The 25034-nt window shown below is 40.1% G+C and overlaps 1 protein-coding gene across 1 annotated transcript in view; it reads right to left on the reverse strand.

Moving 5' to 3' along the window:
* The window catches only part of TSC22D1 (TSC22 domain family member 1), an 89433-nt gene that overhangs the window by 3297 nt on the left and 61102 nt on the right, over positions 1-25034 (reverse strand). The window lies entirely within an intron of this gene.

Below are 25034 nucleotides of genomic sequence, written 5' to 3' on the forward strand. Positions count from 1 at the left end.
AGGGCCGCCCGTGGCCGCGCCGACACCGCCACCTATCGGCGCACGGCAGCGGGAAAGTCCCGGTGCCGCCTCCCAGGGCTGATCCAGGGAGCCGCCGTACCTCCGCCACGGCTTATCCCCGGGAGCCGTGTCTCCGCCTCGGCCCGACATCCGCACATTTCTGCCCCGCAAAGCCGAGCCCCTACCCGCAGCTCTGCTCGCTTAGCCCATGCCAAGCAGGACAAGCAGGATACCCACAGACTGCAGATAAAACTCTTTCAGACAGCTATGAGCCCCCGTCATCCTTTGCACACACCTTACAAGCCCATAAAGCTTTTTATGAAAAAAATATTCAGCCACCAATCGTCTACAAAAGCACATACGGCACAAACCTGTGGACTTCTAGCAAGCCGGCTGATATTATTCTGCAGTAACAGGGAAAATGCCTATTCACTTATTTTTAGGTTGCACCATAAGGCACTTAGTCTTAAAAGTTGCAGCACATGCATTAATAATTTAGGATAAGATCCTTCTCCCTCTAACTGTGGTGTTTTTCTCAACAAATGTTATGCTCTTATGTGTCATGGAACACAGCAACTAAACTCAGTGCCTGTCTGAATGATCTCTACCAGTAACAGCCTAGAAAGAGACCCAAGGCTGAACTAGACCTCCATCAAATACTGTCACAACGAACAGCCAACCTCTAAAACCACTCTTTTCTAGACCTGCACTTTCAGCATGTGTTACATTACTTAAAGGCGCAAAAAAAAGTCAAAAACCTCTTCCATTCTCTACAGCAAACTCCTCCAAGAGCTACAAGTCACATACATCACAGGTGCTGCTCCCAGAGAAGCAGGAAAGCCAGGAGGCACGGAATAATCATCTTAAAGCTAAATTTAGCATTTGCGTATCTGCATCATCCTTCTTAGTTTATTTATGTTGTCCTAGACTGCTATTCTTTCATTCAATAATGCCAGCAGAGTAGTACAAACTAATCCTGTTCACAGGGAGGTCACATTTAAGAATAATAATTCCTCACAGCCACTTTCCTGCATACATAGAGGGTTCACATCCCACAAGGGCACAGCACTCATCCCACCCTTTGGATATGTGAGGAATTTGCACAGGATAACAGCTAAGAGGCTGAAAATTAAAGGAAGTGTTTTAGAAAAACCCTTCCCTGTACTGCCTTGCAAACTCGTGACAGCGAGTAGAGGGAAGCAATGCCTTTGAACACGTGCACCGAGCTCCAGCTTCCCCCCCCGAGGGACAAGCACCAGGAGCCGCGTGCTGCAGGGACACCTCCCGCAGCACTTTCTCTGCAGAGGTTTCTCACTACGCACCAGCGACCGAGTGAGCCCTCGGGCAGACAGTGCCAGCAGCACGGCATCTCTACTGGAATCTCTATCAGCTCCTGTCCTTGACTTGATCTAAATTCATGTTTTATGACAGGCTGGGCTCAAAATCAGTAATGTCTCAAATGACTCCTCCCCATGGCAGTTAGCACAATTAACAAAACTGCAGTTGGACAAAAGCTCTGGGACCACCTCTGTGCCTTGTAGTTCTTTATCAGAAAAAGGGCAGAGTAGGTTTAAAACCAGCTAAGTCCTATCACTGCTAATCAGGCTCTTACAAAAGAACTTGAAGATAGCAAACTCACAGGCCTGGACAGACGTATCCTGAAAACTCCTGCTTTGCTGTTGCAGGACAGACAGCAGACAATTGTGTTTGGTTTCATTCATACACGTAGAAATAAAGTCATGGATTCATCCCAAGATGGTTGTGGGTTCTGCCGTAACAACTGATAATTATCAAATGCCATTATTCCGTTTACAACAGAAAAATTATACCATTCTCAAACTAAATTAACAACACTGCCATCTTTAATCTATATTAATCTTCACCAAGAAGAGATAACACATATGATCCTAAATCAAATTCCCACTAAACTCATTAACCATGTTCCATTAACTTCAGTGGGTTTTTAACAAAATCTGTCATTTATTTTTAGATGCCTACAAGCAGAGTTGTGATTCAACAGAAAGCTGTCAGCTGCGTAAGTAGGACTGCATATTAATATGCATGCTCTGCTTTGCCCACTCTACAAAAAAGGAAACCATAAGTGTCCCTTTATGGCTGAGAAAGTGGATCATCTAGGAAATTAAAGAAAAACCCATGATATAAACTACTTTAATATCCAAAACTGGGGTGAAATTTTTTGGGAGGAGGGGACAGCGCCACTATCTCTGATATTCTCAGTTCACTACCCCATCATCTGCCTGACAAGGACAGACACTGAACTCTAAGGACTGGGTTTTTGCTGGTTTTTTTTTTAACAAATGTCTCATGATCATGAAAGTACATGAAGATTTAAGGAAGATGGTTCTCCAAACTCAGTTTTCCTCCGGAAGGACGATCAAGATTGCTACTGTGTTACTCAAAACATTATAACCATCTCTTTTAAGACCTCATTAAGAGATAATACATGATATTCGACTCCTGGAAAAGCCTTAATTCCTGGGAGTAGAGGTGAAAAAGGCTGCAGAATTCCTCAGTTTGGTTAAGGCACTCTAGGTCTGCACTGGGTTGGACAAATTCACGTTGTTAGCACATGCTTTGGAAGCCTGCGTATCTACAGAGCACCCCAGGTGTTCGCAAACTGCATAAAGTAACAGAGAAAGAATCGAGATGGGCTCCTGAGAAGTCAGCAGGGTAGAGAACAATACAGCAAACGAGTAGCTCACCAGCATCTTTGATCCTCAAGTAAACTGACTTCTTAAATTGAACATACAAACAGTAGTCAAAAAGACTTTTTAGCACGTGTCACCTTTTGTAATATTTCTGCTCTTAAACACTGTTCCTCCCACTAAATAATTTCCTCTTGTCTCAATTTATTCATGCTAAGCACTTGAAGAAAGTGCTTTTCATCTTAAGCACATAATGAGGTAAACTACAGCACAGAATCATTTCGTCTCTATGCAAGTCGGGTTTGTCATATTTCTCCATGCGTGTTAAAAAGTTCTTTAAGTTAAAACATTTATCTTTTAAGTACCTTGTCAGTGTATGCTCCCTTCAGATGACAACATTAAAAGCCCTCGATAAGCATCTTCTGAACATAAAATAAATCTCATCTTTTGATGTTACAAAGATGCCACACCAGAAACCATATTAGAAAAACAGCAATTGCTGTCACAGCCCACTTTCATCTTATGCTCAGACAGGCTCAGATCTTGTGAACTTCAACTGCAGCTTTCAGCTGCAGAGTGCAAGTACTGAAGAGGTTAAAAATAAAATCGGCTATTTGCTCAAGAAAAGGCTATAGTAATTAGATTCTACCTGACATCTGACTGTGCATTCCACTTGGCATCTAAAAATGGAGAATAAATGGCAGAGTACCATTCTGCCTTAAAATTCATAGATTCAAAATTCTTTGTGTACTGACAGCAACCCTCCCAGCATCCAACTTATGCAAAATTGTGCCAAGCTAATAACTGAGAGAGAAAGCTCTGGCTGTACTTGACATCAAGGACTAAAGGTTTATTTATTTCAAGAGACCATGATTTTTTTTTCTTCCTCTCAGTAAAGGTACATAACTAGAGAAGCTTTCCAACAAACTTTCTTTCCCACAGTAAATCAAATATTTTTAACAGACTAAGGACCAAAAAAAACCAACCAAACAAAATAACCCCACCCACACAAGCCCCATCTTCAGATAGCCTAAATAAAGATCACAAAATCTCAGCCAACTTCCTTCTCCAGCTCCAAACCTTTAGTTAAGATCTTGATTTAAAGTAACCAAGCCACTAAGAACTTACTGCTCGGCTCCAAAATACATGTATTTTACTTCTAGATTGAATTCCACTATTTCAATTTATGTACTTCTGCTAAATTGAAAAAGCTTTTTCTACAAGACAGTACTCTCTCAGTTTTCCTAAATGTGACCTTTTCCTCCCCCACAGTAATCTTATTTGCATCTATAATTTAGTTTATTTGTTTGCTAGAAATGGGGGTTTAGTTCCAGGAAAAACAGATAAAAGGGAAAGCTATGCAATATGCCAGTGAAATGAAGTGCTGTATTTGTAAATCCTTCCCCCCCCCACCCCCTTTTTTTTCTTCCTTTTTTCCAGATGTGCAAGCATAAGTAAATAAATATTTAGTGGAAAGAATACACACACCCTACTGGGGCTCTGGAAATAACCTGAGAGTATCTCTGATCGCAGTGCATACACAGAAGTATCATGCTGTGAGCTCTACATAAGAGAGAGAAGGCTGCATTTAAAGCAAGAAGATAACCATGTAAGATCAAAAGAAAAACAAGGAGAGGTTCTCACTGGTTCCTCTGAGGATATCCTCTTTCTCTTTGACAGGCAACTAATTACCAAGTCAATCCTAGTTATTTTTAATGAGAATTATAATGATTCTACCAATTTTAATGCTGACAAAACAAAATATACTGTCTATAATCAAGTATCTGGATACAGCCAAACAAAGAGATGACCCACTTGTTACCCATCAGAAAGAACTCTGCAGGGAAATATGAGCCATCTTAAAGCAGTTTTGATGCTTGGAGAGGGATGTAGGGCATCCCCTTTCCCGAGATCATCCATAGATAACCATCTAGCAATGCAGTTGAGATGAAGGTCTGTGCTCTCTACATATCCAATGAGTTTTAAAGTCCCCTCACAGAGCCAGCTGAGGTCTATCATAACTCAAAACCTGAAATTACATCCAGCTGCTACTCCACTTTAAATTTAAAGAAGTTAAAGAAGTTATGCATTTGCAGTAATACACAGTTTGGGAATCACAGGCTTTCCTGATTTCAGAAACCCTTAAATAAGTAGGTGTGAAATATTTTATTTTACTACAGGTGAAAGCCCTCCTCCTCAGCATCCCACAAAGTGCCCTTGACCAAGGACTGCAAAGGAAAGAACCCACCAATATGTTAGCCTCCTCAAAGTTTTAAGTGACACATCTGAGCCAGGAATATTTTCTTTCCTCCAGAAAGCTCCACACAATGTCACACATTGCATGCTGACATTGTCCCCAGGATGGATGTGGGGAAGAAGTTTAGTGTCATAATGCAGCATATATTGAAGAGTGATAAAATGTTACAACCTTTAAGTTTCACAACCCAAATTTATTTTTCCTTTACATGAAATTTGGCTTCAATAATTTAAGATTTAATGCATAGAAAGAGTGTTCAATTCCCTAGTCTTCTGTGTACCTTTCATGTGTAAATGCTTTTCACAAAGGCAAGAACATCCTGAAATAAAAACCACTTACACAAATATTTAATCCCACTTATTCTAACTGTACAACAGATTTTTCAACCACATACTCTAAAATTAAATGAAGAGGGAAGGAAAGAGTCACTGGAGCTTTGTAAGTTACACTTAACATAAACATGCAAGTATAGGGAGTGTTTTGGCACACTGACATGACAAGCATTTGGAAAGATGAAATTCTCTGTATTAAAAAGCATCTCTGACCCAGGGGACAAACAGCCCCGGAGGAACAACAATAAAATGGCTGACACCCACCCACCCCAGGTTACCTTCAATAGTACACAGTGGGTTTAGTAATCAAATTAAAAAACCAGCCCAATTAAACTGTAACTAAGAAGAGTCATCTTCTGTTATTTTTGAACTTGTATTATTTTCTGTTTCCTTAAGGCTGCAGGAAAGCCACACCAGGTCTCCTGAAATGGAAAAACTATGTCTTACTGAGTGCTGCCACTTGTGGAAGGGGAGATGGAGGATCTTGAGGCTCTTCATTTCCCCTGTTCCCAGCTCCTTGTAAAGTTTACACCCATTATGCCTTTTTTAAAAACTCCTTAATTCATTCCTTCCTCTTTTCCCACCTCCTCCCCTGTTTCTAATTGTTACCCTTGAAACTATATTGAAAATCTTGGATCAGCTAATAATGCTGATCCAAGATTTTTTTAGTCATGCTTATTAAAAAAGTATTTATACAGCATTAACAGCTGGACTACACTTCCCACTGAATATCATCTGCCCTTTGATGGCCATTTTTTGGTATGACACTTGAAATTAAGCTTGTGTGCCCTACAGAAGCCTATCACACTAGAAGCCAACTCAGGGTTGCTAGGAAAAAAGCCCAAACCTCTGCAATTAACTAGAGTTGTCCTATGGTCTTCAGAAAGCTGGGAATGAAGTTCCCTACCCCAGCTTTTATAGAAATTAGTAAGAACAGCTGATGAAAAGTACAGAAATAAAATATAAAGTCCTCAGTGTGGGAAAGGAGCACCCGGGATGTGGAATCCGATGTGCCGTGAACGAGGATGAAAATCGGCCTCTTCTCAGTTTTTGTGGTGGCTCATCCCTCGTTACCACCCTGCTGTGCAGAACCATTTTTAGGTCATTCTGTTAAATAATAATGAACTCCCAACACTGCAACTTATTTACACGTATAGAAAAATAAAGACAACAAGCTCAGAGTTCAGTGCCACTTTTCTTCCTCAGTAACTATTTTAAGACAATAGACCTCTATCCAGTTGCCCATTTACACTCCCACAATTTCAGTCTCTGCAATCACCAGCAAATGGTTTCACATGTATCAGCAGTATCAATGTACAAGTAGGTAAATTACTTTAAGATTAACTCCTCGGGTTCCAATGCATGCATATTACACAAATTTGAAATGCCATATTTCTTAATCTCTGAGTGGTCAAAATACTCTGCTCTAGTAATGCCACAACCCACAGTTTATCATAATTTGGTGACTTCCCCAAAAATATAGAAAAAATTCAAGACCTTCTGTACCATCCAAGAAGAACAGGCTGAATTTACTGTAGCAAATCTAAAGGTATTTTTCTACTTGAATGGAAATTTTAATTTCTAGAAATCAAACCCCATGTATCTCCATTACCATTCAGGAAGCATGGGGAGAATTTCCACAAACAAATAAGAATATGACGTGATTTACTGCACAGTGCAGCGTACCCCAAAAATCTTACTTTCCTTTAACAGCCACTGAGTTGAGCATTTGTGGGATAACTTCCTGCCTAACCTGTACCTTCCCCCATCTGTGAAAACAATGATATGAGAGGAATTTGATGAATGGCCATGCTTCAAACTCAGTACAGCACTGAGAAACAGGTAAAGCTCAACTCTAGAGTGGGAAAGCACTCCCAGGCTTCTTAATCCTGCTGACTCACAGTCACAGAAATCCCAACAGAGTATCTCCATTTACACTCTCCTTGCTGAAGGAATAAAATGTAAAGTGATACTGATTTGAAATGGAATACAAGATACGTGGGAAAGTAGGTAAGACTATGAAATTAGGTGTGCTTCAAAACTTAAAAATTACTTAAAAGAACAGATTGATCAAAATTATAGTTTGACCTGACTGCCTTGTGGCTTTAGGGGTGTATTACCTACTTTAGCACAACATTTTGTTCTTGAAACCCTGCCACACTGCAAACCAGAGAGAACAGAACACAGGTGTGCTGGCTCAGCATATTTTGAACGTGTCCCTGGAGCACTTTCTAGGCCAGAGACTGCGAACAGCTGGCATGGGTCCAGGTCCTCTCCAAAAGGCTGTATATCCTGAAGTCCTGGTTCTCCTTTAAATGGGATCCAGCCTTCCTCAGTACCCCACTGATCCTGTAAAGGAACCTCAGGCAATAAGAAGCTCTAATTTTCCACAGGACAGCATCGTCTAGCTTAAAGGCAGAAAGCATTCGAGACAGCGGGATCCATGGTGGCCATGCAGGGCACACACCACTGACATTTAGCTGCCCTTGAGCCAGACATTCTGCAAACAGCAGAAGATGTTCTCTTTATCTTTTAATACACACCTTGCAAAGGAAAGATTGCAGCCTATCATTTCATACCTAATCAGTATCTGGGTAATCGTCTTTACGCAGTGACGGCTGCATTTACGAGTGGTCCTGTTTATGAAGCATTCCTGTCCTCTCCCTGAAACTGCTAATGCATGTTTTTTGGTGGATAGCCAGCTAAACCATTTAATTAGATGCCCAAGGGTCTTTTGTATATATAAGGTCCAAGGCTCCTGTATATGCTATGTCAGGCACCTAACACTTCTGAAAAACAATTAGTTCATCCTCCAGAAACAACTATCATTATAATGACACCCTGAACCTCTGTGGCTTAAAACAATTCAAAACAAAACCCAATCTCCACAAAGACAAAACCAAAATAACTGTAGTATCAGAAGTGTGAGTAATGCAGTTAGAAATGCATGGAGTCCAAAATAGCTCCCAGGAATTGTTTCCTCATTCTTACGCAGGGCTAGCCCAGTAGCCACTCTTCTACAGGAACAACACAATGAGCTGCCACACTACTCTCAATATATGGGAAGGAGAGAAAATCCCTACTGCAACACAGAATTTAAATTCCCTCTTCCAGCTCCGCTGACAAAGCCAAGGAACCACTGCTGTCCACCAAGCACAGAGGACAGAAGGATCTTTTCTAAAACCCACACTAGGCAACCTCCCATCCAGGGAGGCATGCCTCCTCCCACACAAGGTACAGAACAGGGGAATTCCTCTCTGACTGTTCCCAGCTACTACTAATTGATAGAGGCCCTCACCAGGTGGACAGTAACATCAATCAGCAGCTCAGGTACAAGCAATCATGACAACTACAAACAAAAATATTTGTAAGTGAATGTTTGAGTCACAGGATAGCACTGCTGCCACACAGATAGGCTCCTGACTTGCCCAAATCTGTTTTTCAGCCCTGTTTCTGAAGAACTCTGCATTTTAAAACAAGCTGGCAATAAATTGATGCAGGTAGAACAGAAACATTAAACTGATTCTGAGGCTGGGGGAGAATTTAGTTACACTGATAGACTGAAAGATGTCAAGGTACTTGAAAGGATCCTTTAAATCCTTGGGAGGACTGAGATGTAACTTGAGTGAAAAAATACCTTCAAATGGAGAAAACACTAAGTTATTAAACTTTTGTTTTACTTCTTCATATTAGAGTACAACTACCTAATATTTGCCTAATGATGAATTAAAGCCTCTTTTTTTAAAGGCATAAGAACATTTGCTCATATATACAGTGAGTTTTCAATCCCTTGATATCACAGTATCATAGGATCATTTAAGTTGGAAAAGACCTTTAAGATCATTGAGGCCAACTGTAAAACCTAACACTGCCAAATCCACCTGTCAGAGACTAGATGTCCATCATTCAGGTATGCTTTTAATAAATTTAAATTATTGATGTTTCAATAGGGATGACCTAAATATAATAGCAAGACAGATGTTTTCATGCCTGCCCTCACTATTCATGTATTTTAACCACATACAGCCCACTTTACCCATCCTAAGAGCTAGGAGATGTACCCAATGCTCTCTCCTTCTAGTTAATGCCATAACCAAAGGCTGAAATATCTTCTGACCTGTGTTTATCTCCCCCTACCCTCCCATCTTCTGCACTTCCAACCAAGTTTCAAAAAGAAACATGGAGGATGCCACACCACTATTCTTTCTGTATGAATATGGAAAGATGGTGGTGTACATCCAAAGTGGACACAGCCACCTGTCTGCAGTCTGCACTTCACAAGAGGCTGCAGCTCCTGCACATCCCCACAATCACCATTTCCAGCTGTCCGGTGCTAGACAGCTCCGCAGCAGCACACAGACATTAGGGATTGCTTGCCAAAACAACTTGGTGGAGCTCCAGAGCATAAACTCTGAATCTTGGACTTCATTCTGGCAGCCAAACTTAAAATGCAAAATATGCATAAAGTATTTAATTTTATTAAGAGTACAAATCCTTCTCAGTATGCTGCAAAATGCCCTTGACCAAAGACTGCAAGAAGGAAAAGATTCACCAACTATATTCATAGTCTCTTAAGTTTTCAATGAGATGCCTGATCCCAGAATTGCTTCTCTTTCCTCCAGAAAGCCACACACAACTGCACCCACTCTCAAATTCTGCATCTACACCAGAAGAAGCTAAATGCTTCTTTGTATTTGACCCATGCACCCTGCAGGGTCAGTTTTGAGAAAAAACATACAGTCCCATACAATATTAGCCAAGATTGCCATTTGCAATTGCCATTTAGCATTTGCTATTTATGGTGACAGGACAACCAGCCAATGTGAATTCACTGAACAACAACCAGGAGAAAACCAGCATCTCTGCAAGAGAAACTAGAGGAAATAAAGGCAAACGAAAACTAAATAGAAAGTAGCTTGCAGAGTAAGACTACAGGAGAAACTGTCCACATTTTCTGTATAATACTAGCAGATGCAGACTTTGGCTTATGACTAGAGGTGCTACATCATGCTCCTGTGTGGATCAGTAAAAGTCAGTCACAATAAAACCTTTTAATAATGCAAAAAGGTTAAAGAAAACCAGACCTTTTTCATTACACATTCTGTGGAATAGCTTGGTTGATGGTAGGAAACAATCTCCTCAATACTACTTCCCTTGTTCAGTACTACATACCAATCACTGCTGTATACATGTGCTGCTCACACATAACATAACTGTTCCCATTACATACCAATTGCTGTTATAGAATATTATCCTTAAGCATTCAGATTAATTTACTACCAGTTTACTGTTCATTTGAAAGTCCATCATGTTTTCATAAACTATCAATTACTGAAAAAAATTAAAATTGAGCTTTTAAAAAAAGTTTTCCAATATACAGTTTTATATTCTTTAAAGCAACATCATTCGCAGAGGAAAGCTGTTCTCCACGGGCAATACCACAAACATAACGTGACAAAAATATGAAGTTGAACGTATTAGCTGATATATGCAAACATTTATATAGGATCAAGGGGTTTAGATTTTAAGGGTGTGGCATAACAAAAGCACCAGTTCAGAGATCAGAAGTTAGGAACAAATTCCATGCTCCCTCCCACAGGGTATTTTCCTTCTGCACACAGAAAAACAACTCTGCAACATGAAGAGTCAGGGCATTTTTTCCCTCCACTGTCATGAATTTTTAACTCAGTAAAATAATTCTTCCAATTCACCAAGTTACTTGGTATTTATTTTAAATACAAGAAAGAACCACATAAAAAAATGCAGTTCATATTTCACTGTAAATACGGAAAAGGAGGTTGCAGAAGAATAAGCTGTATTTCAGTTTTCTCCAAACATTTAACAAGACTGATTAACTAAACTTTCCTTTCATCATGTGACAGTACAGAAGATAGTGCATATTATGTATGAAAAGAATTTAAAAGTATTTGAATGAATACAAACTTACTTTAGAATGAGTTTCAAATCGTGTTTTTTTAAATTCCCTTTTTTTGGTTGAATATTTCATTACTTAAGATTTTAAATAAGTGGAACAACATCTTTTGAAAAAAGAAATAAAAGCACTGTAAGAGCAAATGTTTTATAATATGGATTATTTTAAATACTGCAGTAAAGATATTTCAAGGCATGTAGATTTCCACTGAATAAGGAATCAACTCTGCATGACAGTACTCTCAACCAGTGTGATGTTCCTAGCCTGAAACAGTTTTAACAAGTGCCAAGCACCTTGATTTAGAAGTATTAAATACTCGCACAAACAAAATAAAGGAACCTCCCCCAAAAATAAAAACAAATAAATCAAGCATCTACATATTAAAAACTTTACAAATACCTCTTCAGATGCTGTTCCAGTTCCAAGAATAACACTTTCATGATTATTTGGTCAGGCACTTGTTTCTGGAGAAGTCTCACTTTCATTGATGTATCTTTTTAGTACCTACTGATTAGTTTACCCCAGATGGAGGGCCAGAAGAAATACCTCTCAGTCCTTGGTGGCTTTAAGATTAGCATTAGCATTCCACTATTAACTACGGGTCCTGAATTCTGCAGCACTTTAAGAATCGCAAAGCCTTGCCCGTTAAAGGTTATCCACTTGCTTCAATTCAAAGTTTGCTGAGTTTAATACTGGTTGGTCATGATCAAGAAAAACAAGAAGGGCAAACAGTGACACCACAGATCCTGAGGTCACATGGTGTTCTGTTACATAAAGCATCAAAAGAGATTAAAATCTTCATGGTTACGTTTTCAAATCTCAAACAAATGCATCTTCTCTCAGCACTGCCAAATTCCTCAAGTCTGAAGCTGATTCAACTTGCTCCCACTTTTTGTGAAGCACGCATTAATCACTACAGGTAGCTAATTCTGTTTAGGGAAAGGCAGCACAAGTTGTACTGTTTCTCAAATCAAAGTTCTAAGGCTTAATGGCAATTCTAATTAGGCACAAAAATGACAGTAGCCTGTTTGCCAGAAAATATTTTACACAGACAAATCCTGTCCGTCATTGCTACTTTAAAAAGAACCAGTGATGAGAGTTGGAGACATGTATCTAGTTAGTCAGATGAAGATAGCAACTCATTATGTATCAAGCCAAACCACAATCAAATACTGCATATTCTTCCTCAGAGAAACAGATTGCCATGAGGAGGTTCTGGTGCATTGTAGTAACTCTCTGCCATGTAACTATGAGCCTATATACAGAGATACCATTATCCAACATTGCTTCAACATAAGCATTTTTCTTTCTTGACCCTATTGAATGCTTTTCAGCGGGAAAAGAAGTGCCCACAGTACACTGCAGAGAAGGAAAGAAGATTCATTTCCTTACTCCACAGGCAAGCTGCAGAGTGAGAGAGAACCCTCACCACGGAAACAGCCAGGCACTTGCAGTATGTGTGCAGGAACTCCCACCACACCAGAGAGCATGGGCACTGATTGCAATGGTTACACCCTTCCATCAGACCAAGACCACACAAAAGCAGAGACAAAACCAGAAACCCAAACTAGCAAACGTTACTTGGGCTTACTGCTGACTGCTGAAGCGATGCCAGATGTGTTTCCTCAAGTAGATTTGCCTTGCAAGAATACATTGGAAAGAAACCAAATGGAAGGGTTGAACAAGTTCTTAGAATCATAGAATGATTTGGGTTGGAAGGGATCTCAAAGACCATCTAGTTCCAACCCCCTTGCCATGGGCAGGGACACCTTCCACTGGACCAGGTTGCTCAAAACCCCATCCAACCTGACCTTTAACACTGCCAGGGATGGGGCATCCACAGCTTCTCTGGGCCTCCTGTGCCAGTGTCTCACAATTCTCACAGCAAAGAATTGCTTACTGTTATCTGATCTAAACCTGCCCTCTGTCAGCTGGCTCAGAGCATGGCCATACGTTATTTACCTGCACTTCTGTTGTACCTTGCCAAGGCAGTGAAGAGGTGATGGACGGCAAGAGAAGTAGGTATTATACAATAAAACAGAAAGGGGTCTGGCTTGGGTGAGGAAGGGAGAGTTAAAACCAACTCTACTTAGAACCAAGAAGTCTACCATCTCACACAAGGAATATTTTCTTTAGGAGGTAGTGAGGAAGCAAAGAAACGAAAAAATGCAAATTGTTGGAAATGAGGGATGCAATGGGATTAGTTCCCCATTCCCAAAGCCTGGAGGGAATTCAGCTAATTTAAATGGAGCTTCAGATGTACTAACTGTGAAGGAGCGCAGAATATTTCTAAACAGCCTTCCCAGATCCTTGTATGCCTGTCTTACAAGGACAGAGCATAATGTTCCTTTTAAGGCACACCAAGGAGCTGAAGCTGACAAGTTACACTTTACAATAAAAGTTTCTCTTATTATATCAAGTCCGTCTCTCTCAGCACAGCATGGGAATGGGTAACAGTCAAGGCTGATTTTAGCATTCTCCTCTCACTCCCACTGAAAAGGCACAGAGGTGGGACCACTCAGATGGTGGAGCAGTTGTATTCCTGGATCCTGGTCCTTGGAGAAGGGCAGGCTGATACAAAAAACCCTAAAAGAGGGATGTTTACTCTGAAAGCAGAGCTACTCTTGAAAGCTTCAAGTGGATACAACCACATATAAGAGGGAGGTGAATCAAAGTCAACAGGCTTCAATGGAAAATAAACAAGGAACAAAGGAAACACCAATAAACAACTACTGAGAAAGTCTGACCCAGTGTTATTGAGTAACTTCAGTATTCAAAATGAAATATTACTTAAAGCATGGAATCTTGTTTATTTTAAAGAGCTGAAGCATCAAGCTGACTAGAAGAATGCTCAAAACCAATTCCAAAAAGCTGAACCAAATCATTTTTACTTTGAGTGGCATCCTTATATATCCTTCCAGAGTTAGAAACTTGGTACAGCAATAACTCCTAATGAATCCTGCTGGTTACACAATCCCATATATCAGATGTGCTACAACCTCTGCCAGACATTCTACACAGCTGAGCAGAGGCAGTCAGGCTCAGCTAACTCTGTGTCCCACAGAACTGCACCAAGAGAGCTGACAGATTTTAAGATGCCATTCTCCTAATGCTGTTTAACATCCTTCTTGCCATCTCTGTTGCCTGTAAAACTGCACAGACGACACCAGGTAGGAGAACCCTCTTTCTCCACACCTACTGTGCATACAGCACATGCACTGGTCACAGGTGTTTCCCAGGATGCCTGAAACTATGAATACAAACATATGCTGGGGTGGGAAAGGGATGAAAGCAGTGACATTAACCTTTCCAGTCTTCACTTTCTCCTTTCTTATTGCGAGATGCCCTCTGAACAGGAGCTCCATCACGCTAGCAGCTGTGCCATGAGAGTTAAAAACAGGGTCCAGTAAGTTGTGCGTGTCTGACTAATACACCACTCAGCTCCAAAGCTGTTCTGACTCAAATCTGGGTTTCCCATATAGCCAGAAAGATCACTAAATGTTAGATTACATGGGGGTGGGGGGAGGAACTTTTTAAGAGACACAAGTTTAAGCACTGAATAAAATTTATGGAAGATTAATAACTGTACTATCCACTCACATCCAAACACAAGTAAAAAGATACTACTGTAAATATTGTTTTTGCAGCATCCTCCTCATGAATTTCTGCTAAAATTCTTCTAATTTGCTCTGCTTGTTAGAAGAAGCCACATCAGAGTGAGATTGAAAGTGAAAAGCAAATATATACACATCCAAGCATGTATGATGTGGGACTGCAGCATATATGCAGCTCCTTCATTCTGTAAAGCAGCAAGTTCACTGCTGCACTCACAAAGAAAAGCCACAGCTAGCTCCATCTCTGATAACACCAATCACCTTTCCTCATGCTTCAGCCCCAGTTCTGGTGATGACTTTACAGTAAGGCAACACTCAGATCTCATTTGATGATACTTTAGGTATGTCAAGGAAAATTATTTCTATACCACTGATCTAGAAGCACCTGATTCAAATTAATCAACTTTTCATTTGGGGGATGGTTGTGTGCCAGAGGAATCTATATCAATTCCATTTCTCACCTTCACAAAAGGAAGCAAAGGGTATGGTCTGTCAGTTACCAGACTGAAAACAAATTAAAGTGAAAACACAACTGTTTCAGAGGCAGGTATTCTGACAACCACATAATTTTTTTTGTAAGCATTTCCCATAAATTTGACAAAGTTGGTTCCAGTGCATTCAAGTAATTAAAAGCATTACTCAGTTATGTGAAAGTCAACAACTTACAGGTAATAGAAATCACAAAGAAATTGTAAAACAACTGGATTATCTGAGAGATTTAATATTTTTATTGCTTTGAAAAATAGCCTCTAGCTGCAACTGAAAAATGCCTGAAGTACAAGGATCGTCGTTCTTCTCCTGTCATATTCAAGAATTCAGAACCAAGCTATGCTTTCCTTCCTTTGTCCTGAACTATCCTGGCTCTTATGTAAAGTGACAGATTGCACACAGATGAATTATCACTCTGGGTACATGAGAATGTCAGATACAGGCAAATTTTAACATTTAATGAAACAAAAAACAAGATTTCATGCATGAGAGCATCAGGGTACCTAGGTTCTCCCCCACCCATAGCTCTTACATCCAAAGGGGAAGAGGGAGCCTATTTTAAGATTCTTGGTTTGTGGTACTCCTTAACAGTTTTGCTTTAAAAAAAAATTAAATTAAAAAATGCATCAGCCCAAGTTTAAATCTAACCTGTAAGTGAATGAATCTGGCATTCATCCAGCAGAATTTATTTTTAATGTCGGTCTGAATAAAGTGTAGCACTTCAGCCCACATTCCTCAGCATGTTACACATCACTGATTGAGCTGCCATGCCTTCACGGGGTAAACATTTAGTAGGTTCACTTTCCACATTCTATAGAGGACTTCAGACACTGTTTGAATAATGCAGACTTCACCATATGACAAAGCAGAAAATAAAGCCAACCTTTAGACTACAGACATAAAGTGCCCTACAGTAACAAGCATCAATTTTGACATGATGCAACAAACGAAGAATAAATTTAAAATTTGGATGTGCCTATGAGTGCTTGATAAAGCATAAAATATACCAGACATTCAAGCTCTTCTGGAGACTTTAAAGTTACAAACATGCAATCCTTAAGATATTTAGAGGTTAAAAAAATACTTTACAAATACAGCAAAGAAACCTCTATATGAAGTTACAGTGCTTACTGTTACAGGAGATATCTCATGCCTCAATTGCATCCTAACCTACAGGATTTTTAATGCCCTGTTACCTAGCACCCTGCTATTTTAAATCAGTCTTCATGGAGTGCTTTAGCACAGGGTTTTGCAAGGCTGCTAGTCAGCAACAGCAGCACACAAAAACTAAAACTGACTTCAGAAAATATTAGAACCAATGAGTAAAGCAATGCATGCCAGATTAACAAATGAAATCGTTTTTATTACAAGGTAAAAAGCACTAAAAAAACCCCTGTAAAAAGACATCTGCACTGCAGTGAAAACCAAAGAACTGAAGTGACAGGCAAGAACATGGACAACAAACTGAGAAGTATCTCATTCCCAAATGCCAGCAGCAAAAATCACTGCTGTATTTTAGCTATCTTTGTATTTTGAATGACTATAATGAAGTGCAGTTAGAGAAGATAGCTTTCAGTCCATCATTAAGCAATTAAAAAAAAGTCTTCAGCTATTATTATCCTAATTGAACATCTGAGGAATTTTCTTGTACATCCTTCACAGTCATCACCAAGTGATACCAAAGGTATGGCTTTCAGTTACACAGAAATGAGCACAATTGCACATGTTTAGCCTGTTAGTTTACACTCAATTTTTATTTTCATCTTGGTACCCCTACTTATACTGCTGAAAAGCAAATCCTCCCTGTGTGAAAGAGCCAGAAACACATATGGGGAAGATCTCACTGGACTGAAATATCCATTTTGCCTGGGAGTCACTTTTAGGCATGGCCAGAAGCAGATTATTTAGGTGAGAACCCCAAAAGGCAAGCAGATAAATGCAACTTTCCGACAGTATCCTCCAACCTGCCAGCAACCAGTAGCTTGAGGAGTTCCTGCACAAGAAGAAATAACTTAGTGTTTAATGATGCAAGAGAACCTTTTTCCAAGAACTGGTCCATTTATTTTCCTTTCAAGACATTATTTATATCACATAGTTCTGAAGTTTTCATAAAATTCTGTCTGGTTAATTTGGAGTTAATTACCCAGGGAAGAAACATTTTTTAAAATTATCAAATATGAAGCATCAATCATCCTGGCTTTCAAAGAGATATGATTTTTGAATCTCAAGAGCAGTCCTGATTTAAGAATACACATTAGAAACACCTGGAAGCCAGCACAAGCATGAAGGAGCAGCTGCAGGAGTCAGTCTTCTCCTCCAAGAACTACAGTGAGCCATCTGCAAGTGAGGGCTTTACATTCCACTAACTGAAAGTCACTGAACTTCTGTCATTTAATCATACAGAAGAGCAAATGTCAAAGCATATTCAAACTGTGCAACTCTGTTAGCATTGATACTGAACAAGCACTGCCAATTAGAATAGTTACTGGTTACTGCTTTCTGTACTGTGGAGATGAATAAAATCAGATTAAGCCTACAGGGGACAAGCCCAGTATCTCTTCCACTTCTACAAGTAAGGCATGTCTCTAGCCTGGCTATGCTTTGTTAGCCTAGTTTAAAGTGAGTGCTCCTTTCCTTTGCTGTAGTACCTGTGAAACACAAACCAGCAGAATCTCTGATTAACAAGAAGCCTGATGAACATGAACTGGAAGAACACCTAACAACAGCTCAGCATTTTTTTGCTGCAAGGGATTGACAATTTATTCAGCATGTTACATCAACTCAATACAGAGTTAAAAATGAAGGATTTGCAGAAATTCAGCCAGACTGGAGGGGAAGGAACCCTGCCCCCCAAAACATGTCAGCATTTAACATAAGCATTCAAGAGAGAACTTAAGAATACTATCAAGTTATAGTTGCCAGTCATACAATCCATGAAATGGAACCTCACAGTTTCGACAGACAAATGCACCATGAAGAAAGACTCAGAGCTTCCTATTGAAAAGGTCCAAAACATCCACAGGAAAATTGCAGGCTAAATCTCTGCCCTGCCTAAACCTCCAAACTGAGACTCATTACTAGTTGTGAGCTAACAGGAACCAGTTAAAGCTATGCTTATGATAGCCTTCCTCAGTAATACTGTAGCTTTATGAAACTAAATAACAGCAGACAATCCTTGAGCATTTGGTGACATCCATATTAAAGGAGTAAATCAAAGATTTAGAATAATGTAGTTCTAACCATTATCAAGATAGGAAAGTATGGGAGAAGACAGCTGTAGAGTTAAAAATTCTTCCTTTATTTCAGGTTTCAGAGAGCAGCTTGTACTCAAGCAGCAGTTCAGGCTCAGTTAGTTTTGGGAGTCATAAGGCTACTGTCTTTATTTTTACCAAGTCAGCCTGATTACAAAAGAAAGCACGCAGAACATCACCTCTGAGACACTACAAAAGCACCAATTCATACAGGAGTAACCAAGCCCTTTTGATATCATGGGCACAGCAGTTTTAACATGACCCCCACTGTTCTAAGCAAGCTGCAGAGACCAGATCGACTGGGGTTCTCTCTGCCCTGACAAGTATTTTCCCATGGAAGGAAAAACATTGTTATCATGCCTCTCTTCCTTCAATTAGGCCAGAAATTCTGCAAGGCAAGATCCAGCTAAAAAGTGATTCTCTGATGTTTAAACCAGAATAAAACCCTCCAATAACACATCACTTCCCAAGGTGACTCCACCAGGCCCAAGCATTTGGCTCCTGGACCACCCCAAGACCTCTCATGAGCAGCACAAGGCAAGTGCTGTGCAAGCAGAAGAAAGAAAGGTGTAGCTTGCTGCTGAAACTGAAACTTCACAGTCTGACAAGTGCTCTGTGTGTTACCTGTTCTTGTACAAATTACTTCCATCATGCTGTGAAACCTACTGAAATGCTTAAAAGAGATTTGACAGGAAAACAGCATCAATGAAGTAACACCACAGGTGGCAACCTTGCCACTTTGAGACACTGATACCACACGGGTCTTTTCCTGTCATGAATCCCATCACTGGCCCACCAGGAATGATTAAGCTACAATAGGTGAAGTGTCAACAACACCCTAACATTAAGCATTAGCTCCTTTAGCAGGCATTAGAAGACAGCACTAGTCCAATATTTCATTATTTTTATAATGAATATTTAACTTTTATGCTGTGTCTATTTTGGTATACTTCTAAACCGACTGCCTTTGCCAATGTTTATTTCAGAAAAGACTGAAAGTCATCACCTTCAATTTTCTTATCTGGCTATGTAACAACAGCCAGCAATTCTGAAATTAGCTGCTTGTGACAAAGCACTTTCTCCAGAGACCTTCTGACAATATTTTCACTTCTTCCCTTATCAGTCAGAAGCACAGTATGCGACAACATTTCAGATGCACTGAAATACCCCTCAATCCAGCAAGTGGGATGTCAGTTCCATAGCCAGTAATTATCAGTGGTTTTGAACTGAATTGCTGTAATCAGGTGAGCAAAAAGCTGTGAAGGATATTTGGGAGACCAAAATAAGCACTTGGAAGAGTATGACTGCATCTCAGAGGAAGAAAGATTATTTTTATATACACTACAATTAAGACTAAAAAATGTATTTGTAATGAAATTAAATATTAAATAACAGAACCACAGGAAAACCATTAAACTACAGATATGGAAACTAGAAAAACATGTCAGTAACCTAAAGAGAGCTGTAACAATAAGAAGCAAAGATTCAAAATAAAAAGGCAAGTGGAAGCAGGGAAGAAAGAGGGGGAAAAAAGTAATCAGGGCAAGCCAAACAGTTAGTAGAGCAAAGCATTGAAGAGAAAAGGGTCAGGAACTGCATGAGGGAGTGAAGAGGATAAAGAAATTATTGGCTAAAAATACCCAAAAGAAAGGTAACAGCAGATTTTTTTTTTGTACATTTAATATAACATCTAAAAAACAGAAAGAGCATTTCTGGAAATGCCATACTTTTCAAGGGGAAAAAAAAATCTAGGAGGGGAAGAATCAAAAAATTAAATCGACAGCAAGCAGCTGCCACAGCCCTGCAGTTTCTCTTGGCAGAACAGCACTTCCACTGATAAACTGATGACATGGGATCACTGTCTTACGATGACAACTTTTAGAAAAGAGGAAGAAAAAGAGAAAAAAAATGTAACAGTTTCAGACTCTCAAGCTCCCTTTTCCACATACATGAGCAAAACCATCCATCCTGTGACAACTCTCTCTTTAGTTCATGTTCCAAATACAGTGTACTAGAGAAATTCTTTAACCTAAAGTACCAGAAGTAAAGCAGTTATATTAGCCAAGACCCCTGCATGGCTCATCTTCCCCCTCTGGAAAGGGCTAGGGTGACAGTGCTACGGTAGCTCCTTCCCAAATGACACATCCAGCCCTGAACTGTGCTGTCCTGCCTTTTGGAGCCACCAAAGCACCTCCAGCATGCAGGATGTCCTGCCAGGGGCACTGCAGCTCAGCCATGCACCAGCAGCTGCCCTTCAGTGCAGGCTGCTTAATCATTATCCAAAGCAAAAACTCAGCCTACATCCATCTTTCCACAATCACAACTGATTTAGTCATTTCATGCATGAGGATTTTTAGGAGAGCAGCTTTCCCGTGTGAGCTCTGAACAATAAGCTGCTGTTTTCACTCCTCTTCAGAGCACAGCCATTTTGAGTGAGCAGGACAGATGGATGGATGCAATGCCAGTTTATCGACCTATGTGCACTTCAATTGTAGTTAATAATGGCTAACACTTCATATTGTTCACTGAAAAATGCACCAGAAGTGGCAAAGATGATGGGTTCTAAATGTATTCCAGAAACACTCTGTACTTCTGGCTTCTGAATATCAATTTATCAAGTTAAAAGAATAAGGAGTTTTGTTTCCAAGGCAGTTGGGAGGAGGAAAAACAAAACCAAACCAATCAAAGTTTATTACTTTCCCCTTTGGTGAACAGTTCAATATCCCATTAAACCTTTGCAGAGATCCTTATCAGCACATACATACTGACCTAAATCCAAAGATGTAAGTAACCTGCTCAGCATTCAAGACTACAGGCCCTCCATTGACAAAGGCTGAACTTTGTGTTTTAATAAAAGGCATGAATGCAGCTAACAAGACAAGTTGAATAACATTCCTTTACTCTCACTCCATTACACATATTCCACTATTGTATTTCACAATGGGCTCCAACTAACTGCCATGAAAGGTTCACCTACTTCATCCTGCCCACATGTTTTTGCCTCCTCCTTTTCATTGGGTCTGAAGGAAAACCAAAAATTACCACCTGCTACTCCATGTGAACAATATAACAGTGAAGGCAGAAATGAGTGACTGGCAGAGTGGGAAGAGTGAGACTGTATAAACATTTTTCTTTCTAGAATGCTTTCCCCTCCTTACACACACACCAACTCCATTACGAGCATAAGGTCTCCTGGGAAACACCAGGCAGAATATACCACCACCAAAAAGCAAATACGAAATTTTGTTATTTTCTATCTGGATATCTATTTTACTGTTGTTAAAAGTGAGGGAGGAATAAGGAAGACCAGATAAGGAAAGAAATATTCCTGGCTAATTATCTTTTCTAAAGATGCACATCATGGCAGTAGCATTTCCTTTTCCCAGTCTACAGCTGTGTGGCATATCTGATTCAAGATTCCTTGCACACTGCTAAGCAAAGGGCATACTCAGTAAATACAGATACAAACAGACTGGTATTTACCTGTGTCAGAAGTTTATCAGAACAATTGAAGAACCACATTCCAATGAAGATAAGCAGGCAGGCAGAAATGACAGCAGAAAAACAAAAAAAATCTCAGTTATAATCAAAGTTATCATATTAAGAGACACACAATAGCAAGTACAATTAACATTAAACCTGTTATTTCAGGGTCACTCAAGAAGTGACTGAATCGCTTGTGCCTAGGAAGAGAGAGGTATTGACATAGATACAATATTATCCAATTATTTTATTCAAAAGCATTATTAGAGTCATTTTCACATGTAACTGTGTGGACCATTCAAAGGCACCCTGCAAGGTAAGTGCACAGTTAAAAAAAGGTCTGCTCGCAAGCTTAGAAGAAGTAATGCACATATTGGATATCAAGTGGTGTTTCTAAAGCCCACTTTAGCATAGCCAAGGTTAGATGTCTAGAGGATAGCACCCTGGGTCACTGCCTTTTCTCCACTAATCACAGAAACAGCAGAATAAATATCTTGAACTGAGGTTAGCATCTATAAATATTCTTCCCTCCTATAAAGCAGACTTTTCAGTGGCCGGCATAAGCCAAAAGGAAAGCTCATAAAACAAAGCACAAGCACACAAAAGCCCCAAAATTATAAAAGAATTCTGGTAGCTAAAATCTACTATGCACAGTAGCCACAGATACTATGACTCTACAAAGCTACTGAAACGGAGACCCTTACTGGAAAGGATTTTAGTAGCACCTTTTGTGTTCCTGTGCTTTGTGCTGGTTTCTGAGCCCATCCATTTCTCCATTCCCCCCTCTCCTGTATTCTTTTCTCTATTCTTTCAGGTACTTTTCCCTTTGGTTTACCAAACTGGCACACAGTAAACCTTCCAGGTGTTCTCCTTTCCCCTATTCCCAGAAGACACAGTTGGCAACAAAGTTCCAAGCATGAGGGAAGCATAAGAAGATGGGTAGAAGGTGAAGGCAATGGATACCAAGCATACAGAATTAATCTGAGCTGCAGATGTCTCAGCAGAGAATGCAGAATCTTCTAGCACACTGTGCTGTAAGGAAAGCTGAGATCTATGACCACACAAAAAGGTCAATCTGGCACCTTTAGGAAAGCCAGAGATAACAAGATTTAAAGAAAAAAAAACCTCCCAGGAGAAATCATTATATATTATCCTAAGCTGCATAGACTAACCTTAAAATATTTTAGCTTCAGATATTTTTACATTTATTTCAACAACTCAAAAAGAGTGCTCCATATCTAGCAATTCCCATTGAAAAAAATAGTTTTGTTAAGATTTGAACCTTTGCTCAATTACACAGCAGAAGGTACCTTAAGAAACTGGAACATTATCGTCTTATTGCTGTTTAAGCATTTATCCCAATTATTTTCTTGCCACCCTGAAGTTTTCAGTCTCAAATTGCCACTTGTCCATAAAAGAAAGTTTTTACTAGGATTAAAAGGTATTCCAGATTTTGTTTTTAAAGCAAGTGGTTACTCAGACTGATTTGAAACTCCCTTCATCAGTTAGATGCCTATTTGTTTTCAAAGCCCCTGTTATATAATAATTCAACTGCCTACAAAACACTCATTTCCATACAACAAGCATAAAAGACGAATAATTCATTTTTTCAACAAACACTTATATTTTGCACCAACTTAGAGCAAGATGGAGCTGCCACTAATATCAGCACTGCAACTATGCATCTAAAATACAAATGCAGCTTAAAAAAAAAAATTTAAAAAAATCACAAACCAAACAAAATCCCCCAAAACAACGAGAAGCCATCCTGTGACCACATGCATAATGTAATGCTTGGAGAAAAGCAAAGAAGTCACACAGATTCTTAAACTTCCCATACAGCACACTGTTCCCAAAAATAGGAATTAAAAATGCATAATGCTTGCATAAGCAGAAATTCCTCACTCTCAGTGCAGAAAGGCTCAATGTTATCAGCACCAACCTTACCCCCAGAGGACTCTTTATATGTGGAACTATCTGTAACAGTCACGCCACAACAGAAAAGCCTCCCTTGTTTATTACTGGGAACTCAAACAAGAAAGCTATAAAGTGTAAATACAGCTTTAGACCATTCATTATTTTTCTCACAAGCTTCATCCTATTTGGGAGTTATTCAACCACTGCAATAATTAGGGATACCTTGAGAATATCCTACCTAAGCAAAATTTATTCTAACACATCACTCTGCTGACACTGCAGACTCAGCTGAACACCACCGTACCCTGGCAGCTCTAAAGCTTTTATTGCCTTTCCTTCCCTCGATGGTTCCCTCCTTTTAGGGTCCATGGGCTTGGGGAGGCAGATGCTTCTCTGGTCAGACACACAGGTCAGGCAAGCCCCTACTGACAACTTTGCCCCAGATGTCTAGCTCTAAACATCTTTTAAGTTAAAAGCTGAATCGAGGTGAAATTTAAATAGGAAATACCATACCAGCCTCTGCACAATCAGTCTGGAAGTGGAACCATGATACATACATGCAAAAAGCAACCTTAATGCTATTAACTACTTCCATCAACCCTGTCTTCCCAAGAAACCCATATATAAAGTCAGTATAAAGCTCTGCCTAACTTACTGAGTTCATTTCACAACTATCATGTAGAAACAGAATCTGCATTCTCGTGGGGGCATCACTGTCCCTCGCCGGACCCACTCCTCACAAATCTTAACTACCGCTAGTTTGGCCAGTTGTGGATTCATCTTCCCTTCAGACTCACACACTGGAGCCGTCTCCCCTGTGCACATTAACTCGGCACAATGCGGAGCAGCAGAGGCCGCTCCCCGCAAGTGCCCGTGCCGCTGGGATCGGTTATTTCAGGAATGAGCTGGACACAGCTCGGAGCAGCAGAGGCCGCTCCCCGCAAGTGCCCGTGCCGCTGGGATCGGTTATTTCAGGAATGAGCTGGACACAGCTCGGAGCAGCAGAGGCCGCTCCCCGCAAGTGCCCGTGCCGCTGGGATCGGTTATTTCAGGAATGAGCTGGACACAGCTCGGAGCAGCAGAGGCTGGGCCC

Source organism: Geospiza fortis, unplaced genomic scaffold, assembly GCF_000277835.1.
Source record: "Geospiza fortis unplaced genomic scaffold, GeoFor_1.0 scaffold194, whole genome shotgun sequence".
NCBI lineage: Eukaryota > Metazoa > Chordata > Aves > Passeriformes > Thraupidae > Geospiza > Geospiza fortis.